The sequence below is a fragment of the Gouania willdenowi genome, chromosome 5 (genome assembly GCF_900634775.1).
Source record: "Gouania willdenowi chromosome 5, fGouWil2.1, whole genome shotgun sequence".
Taxonomy (NCBI): Eukaryota; Metazoa; Chordata; class Actinopteri; order Blenniiformes; family Gobiesocidae; genus Gouania; species Gouania willdenowi.
Window position 1 is genome coordinate 10,283,347 of NC_041048.1, and position 12,393 is coordinate 10,295,739.

The window sequence follows — 12,393 nt, forward strand, 5'->3', positions numbered from 1 at the left end:
ATCTAGATGTTTTTTTTATGTATTAATTCATCCCCTGGCTGGTGTAACACTTGAAACGTTGGTTTCATTCCCTTGCCGACCCTTTGTCTTTGGTCACACTAGCAGAAAGTTAAAACTGCTTATACCTACAAACCTACAGTCTATGCACTCATTTGGACCTGTGTCTTGATACTGAGGCCATCAGCCTATTTGACCTAAAAAGGAAGCTTTCAGCAACACATCATATCCGTATTCATAAAGGTTTAAAACAATTGTTATGGAAAACTGCTTATATCACACAACAAAGGCAATGTTTTTATGTCTTTTGAAACTTCAAAGCTACAACGAAAGAAATAAAATGGAGGAACTAACAAATAATTTTTCTTATATTCAACTATTAACTTTTGTTTGCATTCATTGTTAATATTAAATGTAAATATCCATCCATCCATCCATCTTCAAACCCGCTAATTCCCGTTTATCAGGGTCGCAGGGGTCTGCCAGTGCCAATTTCCGGCTTAAATGTAAATATATTCTTTCTTTTTTTTTTTTTTTACCACCATACTCCACTGTTTGTAGTCCGCCAAGGAGGTTATAGTTTCACTGGCATTTGTTTATTTGTTTGTTTGTCTGTTAGCAGGATCATGTCAAAATCCAAAATTCCATCATTGGAATGTAATTGATCGATCTTTATGAAATTTGACTCAGTTATGTTGGCTTGGTTTGTCAATTAGTCCACTGAGACCTGCTGTATGGTTATTAATAGGGATACAAATTTCTTCCAAGCCTCTAAAGTGAAAATGATAATGGTATCATGATCAGGATCACGGATCCAGATAACAACAAAAATCTGTGCTCCTGTTTGATTTTAGTTTTTTTTCTTTCTCCCCTTAATATGGTTAAAGTAAGTACAATTTCATAATAAAATTAGAATAAATAAATCTATAAAAATCCACCCTGTTCTTATTATTTTGGTCCTAGATCATGCACTGTATTATGACTGAATTCTAACATAATCAATTCGCTAGAGCGGACATGGGCTCGTCTGTAAACGGTTGCATTTACAGACCTGAACGGGAAGAGATTCAAATTCTGATGTAGCTGGTTATGATTTACAGTCCGCATGAACAGGACTGAATCATAACATAACCTAACCGCTAGAGCAGATATGGGCTCGTCTGTGAACGTTCGCATTTACAGACCTTGTAGTCGCTGTTAGCTTACCAACAAATGGGAGGATATTTGTCACCTTAACAATAAGTATTGACTAGGCCACTGGGAGTGAGGCCCAAGGCCAAGGCAGGCTGACTTGATAATACTGTATCATGTTTTTCTGCAGTCAGTGCCTTCTCCTCCCCTTTCTCTCTCTGCTCTGTTTCAGGTGTTGTGAAGCTGGAGTTGACAGTTCCTGATCTGTGGTTCACGGCTCAACTAGTCTGGGACATTCTGATGTTCTATCTCTCTATCCTGTTCTGCTGGTCCTTCTGTTAACTAACCCCAACCAGTCGAGGCAGATGGCTGCCACCTCTTAACCTGGTTCTGCTGGAGATTTATTCCTGTTAAAAGGGAGTTGTTTCTTCCCACTGTCACTAAATGCTTGTTCATGTGGATCTTGTTGGGGTTTTTTTTTGTTATTATGAATTTTGTATCTTGATAAATGCATTGAGATGACTTTGTTGTATTTTGCGCTATACAAATAAAGTTGAACTGAATTGAATTGAATTGTTTGGGTGATAAGCAGTGACCACAATGTTTGACGTCAGTGTTTGGACATCTTAGACCTTTCAGGTACTTTCCATCTGTGCTCCTTTATCCCCTTTTTCCTCTTACTCATATATGGTTCATGTGTTGCAGATTTCCCCAAATTCCAGTTTCTGGACCCAAATCCTCCATCGTTTCCATTAAAATAGTTTGCTGGTAATCCCCAAACTGGATCCCACCTTAAAGCACCCAACACCATTATAGACTATTATAGATATGTGATATTTGTAATTTGTGTTTATTTTCAAGGTGCCAACCAACTCTGCACACACACAAAAAAACACACACACACACACACACACACACACGCACACACACGCACACACGCACACACGCACGCACGCACGAACGCACGCGACTTCCGGCTTTTTTTCCTTCCTGTCTGTGGTGCTTTTGATTGACAGCGCCTGCTCCTGGATTATGGTGGAAAATGTCGGGGGTTGGGAGAATCTTGGTCCATGAAGAGGGGTGGCAAGGTTTGAGGCCACGGTGAGGGAGAGTGAGACAGAGGACTGAGGATTAGGCCCACTGAGCTTCATTAACCTGAATGTTTACACAAGCTGATCCCTCGCGATGAAACCCTTTTCCTTCCCACAAGTGTCCCCTTCAAGAAACCACTGCACCTCTTTCTGTCCTCTCATTTCAACTGAACCAGGGATGCAACGTTCACTGCCTGCAAATCATACACAAAGTCCACCCTGACAAGAGCCACTACTTAGGGTGCGTTTGTGGTAAAGTAGTATCAAGAGGTCAATGACAATTACACCATCAGAAATAATCAATAGTGCAGGCATTATTCTTTTTTGCAATAGATAATTTGGTTTGACAGTGTGGTTTGTAACAGTCACTTGAATTAAAGATACAAACTTTCAATAGATTCAACATTAATAAAGTGTCTGTTAACAAACTGAGCTGACCACTGACTTCCATCTATCTTCAATATATAAAGCTACTACCCACGATACTCTTTTATTAGAGACAATCATAATGTAGGCCTCATAGAACAATGACTCGAATGTAATTTACTCTGAAAAAAAATGAAAAAAAAGTCTAAATTGCTATTCAAAAGTTTGTTTTGGTTTCCATTGTAAACACTCTCTTATTTTACATTTTTGGAAAAGCATTGTATATATATATATACTGTATATGTATATATATATATTTTTTTTTACTTCATTCTGACTGTGCATTCTTGCTTCCCCCAAAGTCTCTGCCAAAGTGATTTCCCAACAAGTTGTATTTTCACGGAAAGTAAGGAACAATAGAGAAAACACATTTCTTGCTATGGAAGAACATGGAAGCCTTGCTTAAATAAAAAATGACAATTGAATTTTTCCAGGAAAAAGCTTTGTGTCCAACCTACTTTTCTTTTTTTTTCTTCAAATTTAACCTTGGACTACACTTCCGAATCTTGCAGTTATCGGAACTATGAAAAAATACAGGAAGCAGATCAGAATTTTGTTGGACACCTTTGTCCATAATAAATGACTCTAAGGACTTTACATGAAAGCAGAGTCTTTGATGCTTTTGGCAAAGCACTTCCTGTTCCATCAGAGCTGAAAAAAAAATCACTGCTAATTCTTTGGAGCATTACATCATAATGTAATACAAATGAACAGAAAGGGTAAAAAGTCAGAAAATTAGTGCCAATCACAAGGCACACTTCAAACACCCAAACATGTGCCTTTGTTCCTCCAAGGACCCATTGAGCTGTTCAGAGCTGGACCTGAGCTCTAAGGACAACACTGGGGGCTATTTGCTTCTCAGATTAAAGAGGCAGAGTGAGAAAACCATCTGAAAGCCAGCAGTGGCAGTAGAAAGATGAGCAGCAGAGGTTTCTCCCCCCCGAAGAGAAGTTATGCTGCCGGGATTGTTTAGCATCTTCCCAAAAGAGTGTTTTCTCTTAGCACTGAGGTGGAAAAGTAAGTTAGTGTTCACTCTGTTCTTGGCTCTGACTCTGACAAACTGAGATCGATGTGTTGACAGCCACCAGAATGCTCTCTTCAAAGGGCATTAGCTAAAGGGACATGGCTCATGCCTAAATCAACAGATAAGTCTCAAGCTCTTACTTGAATAGGCAGGTTGTGGCACGTGTTTCAAAATCACCATGACGTCAAGGCCAACAGGTCAATGGGGAGGTTCATCTGAAGGAGGGACTTTTTTTTTTTTCGCAAAATCTGCCATGTGAGTTTTATTTTTTTCCCCCCATGAATCATTGTAAATGCAACATGGGGTTTCTGCGGATCAACAACTGCTTAAGAAAAACGGGAATTCTAGAAACTGAAAAGAGTGAAATGTTGGAAAATGAGGTTGAAAAGTAAAAGTCAAAAATATTTGACAAGAAAGCCAAATCAAGGCTGCTCAGGACCAGACGTCCACACAATCCCTGACAGGAAAGAGAATGTGGGGGGAAAAGGAGGGGAACAAGAGACTGCAAAGAGGGGTGCTGTGAGGAAAAGAAAGAAACAGTTTTTTTAGAAGGACATCTGGCTTTGATTAAGAGCGGTGGTTTGGACAAGCCAGCCTTTGCTGCTTGTTTTGACTGGGCTTTTCTGTGGAAGTAGATGTTGTTTGTTTTTGAATGGCAAGTGGCTTGTTAATTGATGAATACAATCCACCTTCAATCACCTTCGATCAGAGATTTTGGATCTGATGGTGTTTACCTATTTGTGAATTTATGTTCATGTACACCCAGAATAAGTGATTACTCCATAGGCAGATAGAATATAAAATAAAATAACATATTTTCCCAAAGTTAAGGTTCACTGTTAAACCTCAGCTCAGTTAGAACCTTTCAGTCTCTTGGAAGCTCAAAGAGAGACAAAGGGCAATAGGAAAAGTTGAAATTGATGCTGCAATAGAGAAATGACAAAGACTGGAATCAAACAGAATCAAATAAACAGGAACAAAACAAAACGCACAAAGACAAAGGACAGATTTAACAAGACCAGATGAGACCACATCGGCATGACTTACAGTAGTTGTTGATCTAGTGCTGAACTGCAATTTATCCAAGAAATAGTGACGGAGGTGGACCTGGCTGAAGAAGAAAATGATTATTGTTCCAATCTTGAGGCAAAGGCAAAAAAAATTCAAACCTTCGGTCGGCCAAAGTGGGATTCAAACGTCTTCCATGTCACGTCTCTTCAGACATATTGAGTGTGAGGGGAACCTCATGGCACAGCGTCCTGCACCACTGAATATGAATAAACCATCAAATGCAGAGACTTGAGCCAAGCCAAACTCAGCACACAGGCATCACAGCAGAACCGGACAGGAGGCCCTGGAGCTCTCAACTGGAACACACCAACTGCAGCTCCGAGATTCAATTACTCATCAAAAAATCACCATGGAGCAAACTTTTCTAGGCTTTTTTGTGTTATTGTTTGGCTGACATGCAAGGGAGTGGAGAAAACTGCACACTGCTGTCTGAATAAAGAGGAACACGAAGGAATCCAATGGTGTTTCAGAATAGAAACAGGAGACACCAGCATGCACTACTAGATTTCAGAAGGCTTTGAGGTTGTGATGATGATTCGAGGTGATATCTACTTGCTAACTGCTGCTTCTGCCTCAAGGGCAGCTGTAGAAAACTCAAAGATGCTTTTAACGTTGTGCTCTGGCACAGTCCAATAAGCGAAACCTAAATTTGAATGTGATAATTGGAGATATTTAAACAGTTTCCTCATTAAATATCTTTTCTGTACTGTCATAAGAGTTTCAGCGCCAGGTGTAAATCAAATAATCACTCTTATCCTTCTTTTTTTTATTATTATTATTTTGACACCTCATCAGCTCTCAGCTGTGTTGGGTTATACCATATTGTGGTCTTGGAAAAATAGTTTGTACTGGCTATCATCGACAAGGCAAAACAGAGCTTATTTGTTTTAAGAAAAATGTGGCATATTATATAACTTGAAATAACCACCTTATTCTAGTAGAAGCTATTAAACATAACTTTCTTTGCGTGATGAACAAATAAAATACAAGCCTTTTGAAATAAGAATACTAGATATAAAAGCTCTTGTTGGTGTATTTATCATACAGGAAGTTGCATAAATAAGGTGAATTTACTGTTTGTGTGCATTTGTGTGCACGTGCACGTGCTTGTGCGCTCCATTTGCAGTGTACAATAACAACGACAGTTTGACAACTCAACGTACCACGTCACATTGGAATCATGTCTTTAACGTTCTTAACACCCGCAGTCTCTCTTCACTGTTTGAGCTCCCGTCAGGCATTGGATTCATTTTGATAATTAGGCAATTGAGCAATTTAGCACTAAAACAGACAACTGCAGGTTGGACCTGTGGCTGTCTGTCATTATCACATCATCTCATCAATCACACAAACCCACTGCCTTGTGGGGAGTATTTGCCAATAGGCATGCAGGTGAACCTTTAAATCAGCTTTAATTGGGCTGAGGAGTAACAAGCAGAGTTGAAAGGTGTGGGAAAGTGAGACTGGTGCCTGTGAACTTTACACGTTTTTGACAGAATGCAGAGCTGATGCTGTAGTGTTGACCCACTAAAAACAAAATGAACACATTTTCATCTTAAAGAATATTATCAGTTGCTTTTTCACTTCATAATCCTTTAATTGTTTTCCACTTTATGGTTGCAACCATTTTTTTGTGTGAGGTTTGAAGATAATAAGGTTTGCTGTACTATGTACAATATATATATATATATATATATATGTGTGTATAAAGATAAAATCCTACAATTATATTCACTCAGTTGACTCACATCAGAGTTGGGCTCAATTATACTTGGTAATTAATGACAATTATGACATAATTATAATTGTGATCATAGTCGAAAAAATATGTTGCTGTTATAATTGTAATTTAATTGTAATTGAGTTCAGATAATTGGCTTTTTAATTGTATTTCGCATGGAAAATATATAAAAACTGGGGAACCATGTTACAGTTCAATGGCTTACAAATACATAATTAATTATTAAAATATATATTCATATCAAGTTTACCAGTTGGTTCTCTTCAGGATCATTTTACTATTTAAAAAGAAATATAAATCTAGGGGTATACTGACTGCTCAGATGCCCACACCAAAAATATTAATACCAATATTTTTAATTGATTAAGAAGCCTAACAAGGTAACCAAGAGATGAAAAACAAATTAAATGATAAATTATATTTTTTAGTGTATTTTACAACTGATTTAAAACTGACCCGTGATCATAAGAGATGCGAACAAAAAGCTAACACAGAGGAAGGTTATGTTTTATGGACTTATTTATCAAAGGCTCAGTAATTGTGATTAATTGTAATTGAACTTCAGTAATTGAGAACATAATTGTAATTTAAAAATGTAATTGACCCCAACCCTGACTCATATACACAACCAAATAGTGCACATCATTTGTTCTCATCACACAGGGTTTCTATTGAGTTACACTGACACCTGTACAGTAGCTTACTTGTTTAACAAGATCCATTGTTTCCGTCATGCTGCACATTGTACATGTTTCTGTCTAAAAGAACTGCATTAACTCGTTCTCTCTCAGTCAGTATGCCCTGATATTGCGTGGTCTAATAACACACCTTACTCTGGTAAAAGTCAATCTTTTTGGCATCCCTGCTGTGGGTACTTCTCTCAGCTCAACACTGCAAATTTATTGACAGCTTTAAAAATGAATTTACTGCCTCATTTCCTCTCCCTGAGGGCACCAAGTCTGTAATCTCCCAACTCATTTATTAAATCATTTGTCGAGGCCTTGAGGTTTTCTTCTGTCTCTTTTTTTTTGCCCCCTTAATCATCTGCTGTTTTCACTTTCTTAAAGGTGTGTGTGTGTGCAGGGCTAAAGGTGTGTTGGTGGTACTGTGCATGCATGTACGTATATGAGCCACTTCCATGTAGATGTAAGGAGAAAAAAAGAATAAATGAGACATGGGGTACATTGGGCCCTCAGGAGAACACCCTCTCGTGCCCCTCTTCCTTTTTCAAACAGAATTTACAGCTGATTAGGCCCCACCGTAAAGCCAAGCCCCAGTTCACAGAAGGAACGCTGCAAAACATTTATGCAAGGCCAGACGCAAAGACCCCTATTAAAAACATATGTTAGTCCAAAGAGCCCTCAGAGAGACATCGAGGAGGAGAATGAATTTTAAAACCTTGCAGATGGGTCATTTTTCAGCACCCAACTGTTGCACCACAGCGTTAATGACAGATGTTACAAAGAGACACCAATAAGACCCAAAGAAATAACTGAATTGGATTTTTTTTGTTTTTTGTTTTTTTATTGTAGCACAAATTATGTATTAATCTGGGTTATTACTGTAAATGTAATTTTTTTTATTCGGTTCTCGTCGCCTCGGTTTGGGAAGTAGTGGGTTGTCCACTAATCAGAGGTTTGGCAGTTTGAAATCTGCTCCATTCCAATCACGGATGTCATCTCTTTGGCTAAACCAGTGAACCCACATTGCACTGTGCAAATGTGAATGTCTTTGTGTGAATGAATTAACTGGGATTTGGAGAGACCATTGTGTGCAAATTAGCAGCAGAATTAACATAGCTCCACCAGTTTGACTGTTGTGTCAATGGTTAATGTAATCTGTAACGTGTTTTGACAGTCTAGGAAAGTAGAAAAAACAACAACACTATGAATCCCTAAAAACACCGTAACTTTAAATTTTTACACCTTGGTTTTACAAAGCCGATGTGAATATCAAATATCAATATCAAACTTTATTTTTAGAGAGCTTTTGATATATAATATATCATCTAAAGTGCTTTACATCATTAAAACCTTACATAGAATAAAAAATACCACAAGCAAACAATCCCCAAAAAACCCCAACGACATCACACAAACTCACACACACAGACATAGATAATGGCACATGAATATGGAATTAAAAAGTTGGTAAATGTTTAACTTGTCAAGTTGAAGAGAATGGAGGATTCCCTTCTGAGAAAGACACTTGGTGGGGAGTTCAGTTGAGTTTATACACTCCAGTACAGTAGGTAGCAATATGCACCTATTCACGTTGGTTGCAACACGCCAATAGCCCAAAAAGATCATCTTAATACCAGAGCAGGCTGGTACTTAGCACAAGCTTATATGAATAGACAAAATGATATAAACTAATGTGAGCGTAACTCTTCTGAGAGCAACATGATCAATATTCATGTCAGCATTTAGAACAATGACCAATCTCAGCATTAATAAAGGGAGAAAAAAGGGTTTTGTCTTTGTAATGTTGTTTAGTCAGTTTTTAGCCATTTTGTGTGTTTTTTGGATTATGTGTGAGGTTTTTTGGTGTGTGTGTGTGTGTGTGTGTTCATGGTATAATTTTGTGTATTTTTCTGTCATTTTATGCATTTTTGTTATGGATTTGTGCATTTTTGTTATGGATTTGTGCATTTTTGGGGTCACTTTCTGTATTTTTGTTGTTGTTTTCAGTATTTTCCTGTCATTTTGTGTCATTTAGTGTTTTTGTAGTCATTCTGTTTGTTTAAGTGGTTATTGTGTCTGTCATTGTTGTTGTCATTATATGTGTATTTTTGTCCTTTGTGAATTTGTGTACTTTGTGTATTTGTGTATTTGTGTAATTGTGTATTTGTGTACTTTGTGTACTTTGTGTACATTGTGTACTTTGTGTATTTGTGTATTTGTGTACTTTGTGTACTTTGTGTATTTGTGTACTTTGTGTACTTTGTGTATTTGTGTATTTGTGTATTTGTGTACTTTGTGTATTTGTGTACTTTGTGTACTTTGTGTATTTGTGTATTTGTGTATTTGTGTACTTTGTGTACTTTGTGTATTTGTGTACATTGTGTATTTGTGTATTTGTGTATTTGTGTACTTTGTGTACTTTGTGTATTTGTGTACATTGTGTACTTTGTGTACTTTGTGTATTTGTGTATTTGTGTATTTGTGTACTTTGTGTATTTGTGTATTTGTGTATTTGTGTACTTTGTGTATTCGTGTACTTTGTGTATTTGTGTATTTGTGTACTTTGTGTATTTGTGTACTTTGTGTACTTTGTGTATGTGTGTACTTTGTGTATTATGTTGGGCTTCATATTCCTTCTTACTTCTTGAATTGCAATTGTTGGTGATTTGCTTTGGCTGGCCGCAAAAAAATCGACTGAGGACCACATGTGGCCCCCTGGGCCGCCAGTTGCCCGTGTCTGCACTAATGTAATGCAATGTATAGTAAATATACATTGGCAATTACTTGTAGTTAGAACAATTTAAAGACATTTCATTTCAGTTTTTCCAGATATTAGTTAATTGATGATTTGTGATTTATTTAAAATAATAGCTTTTAGCTAATCATTGTGGTAAGCTAGGTTGACCAGACGTCTCGATTTTTCCGGGACAGTCCTGGTTTTCAGAGTTACGTCCCGTGTCCCGGTCGATTTCCCCCAAATCATCATGTTGTCCGGGTTTTTCACAGCTCAGTCCCGTTGGTCCCGTTTATTAATAAATGAACGTCTGTTGCCGCTGACAGAAAAGACCCTGAAAGCAGCAGCGCATTTAGCTTAAAAATGTGATCTCTGTGGACTGTAAGCTGTCAATCACAGCAGTTGCCATAGTAGCGCTTGCAACATGAACCACTTTAACAGCTCAAAAGTCTTCCACGTGTTTGCAACTCAATGCTGATTGGTCGATGGCATTGACAATATTACTCGTTCGTTTCCTCACGCTTTCTCCTTCAACATGCCAAAAAGAAAAACTAGTTTTTTTTTGATTATTCAAAATAATTTTATGTTAACTTAAAATGCTGCTTTATTTTTTTGACTAATGTCCACTTTAAATTTGGTTCAGTCATTGCAATAACACATTTCATCCAAAAGGAAGAAAAAAGAAAAGTAGTTAATGTGACCTTTTTTCATTATAAATAAAAGCATATGCAAATGGTTTGTTTTGAAAATCTGTCATCTTCTTTGGTTAAATTAAGGTCCCGGTTTTGAGTTTTAAAAATGTGGTCACCCTATGGTAGCCTCCTCTCAAGATACCAAAATAACTTTGAGGGTACATGTTTGAATTGAAACTTGCAGGAATAGGTTTCAAGGGAAAAACTTTTGAAGTCGTTACGTAATTAATGTGAACGTGAGATGTACGGCAAGACATCGGCTAACGTTATCCAGACGGTTAGCGTTAGCGTTAGCGACTTGTGCTGCCAGCTACTTGTGCTGCCAGCTACTTGTGCTTACTCTGCTCCTTGTGCCCGCAGCATAGCTACACCAGTAAGCCACAGGTATGTCCCCATCTTCCCAGGCCACACCAGTCATAGCCAGGATGCTGTCAGAACCTTTTGGGTACCCCATCACTTTAATAAGATGTGACTAAGTGCGCGCTGCCAGCACAGAGGCAATTGTTACTATCCACTGATGTATGGAGACGTTTTTTCCCCAATCACAGCCATTACTCAGTGACCTTGGGTTGTGAATGTGTGTTATTGAATTACCTGGGTGTACAGACATGGTTGCTGAATGTATCTATGAATGTATGCACGTGTATATGAGTCAATTTATCAGGTTTTTTTTTTTCTTTTTGGTGTGTGTGTGTGTGTTTCTGTGGGTGTTCAGGCTGGTTCGCCACAGTGGAAAAGATAATCATAAAGTGGCTGTCTGTTACTGTTACTCACAAATGCATCCAGGTGGACTGTGGGTGTGTGGGACACCCTGTTGGGTTGGCAGGACTCAAAAAGATCTCACTACTTCATGGAGATTGTGGTTGAATTACTGCACACTTTGGCACAGGCAGTGGATTTCACATGTCTCTCGTCAGACTGATGCAAGAAAGAAAAATATCTGTGTGTGCAGTGCAGCAGCATAATAATAAGGCACACGTTTGGATACACTGAATGGACGAAAACTGATATTAACTAATGATAATTTATCTATTCATTTAAACTGTACCGGTATTTATCATTTATCAATACCTTTTACTAATTTTGGTCTTCAGAATCTTTAGACCGATGAAAAAAATGAGACCCAAAGAAAAACTCTCTCAATTCTCACTGTCGAGGAAAATTAATGTGACCAGTTATACGTGCCAATTTTGAGCTACGTGAGTCTGAACTCAAACAGAGAAAACGGTGGAAAAAAAAGGGGAAAGTAATGCGTGGTTGCCTGTTTCACGTTGAATGTGGTCTGCTTTTTCCAAGGTTGAAGATTTCTCATCAACATGTTATGTAGCCTGAGACCTACATGCACTTGCTTAATATACTGTATATTGTTTTAACTTACTCAAGTAACACTGTTCCTTTTTTAATACAACAGTATTCTATAATTAAATCAAAATCCAAATAATATAATAATAATAATAATAATAATAATAATAATAATAATAATAATAATAATAATAATAATAATAATATAATAATAATAATAATAATAATAATAATAATAATAATAATAATGATAATAATAATAATAATAATAATAATATATTTAATTTGTTACAACTTAACTCTGGTAATCGTGAAATGTCTTTGCAGCGGCCTTTTTCTTGTAAGAATTATACGTTTTATGTGTGTGTGTGTGTGTGTGTGTGTGTGTGTGTGTGTGTGTGTGTGTGTGTGTGTGTGTGTGTGTGTGTGTGTGTGTGTGTGTGTGTGATGACGAGTGTGTGTACATGTGCTTGCTAATCACAGATTTCTTTCACGTATCAT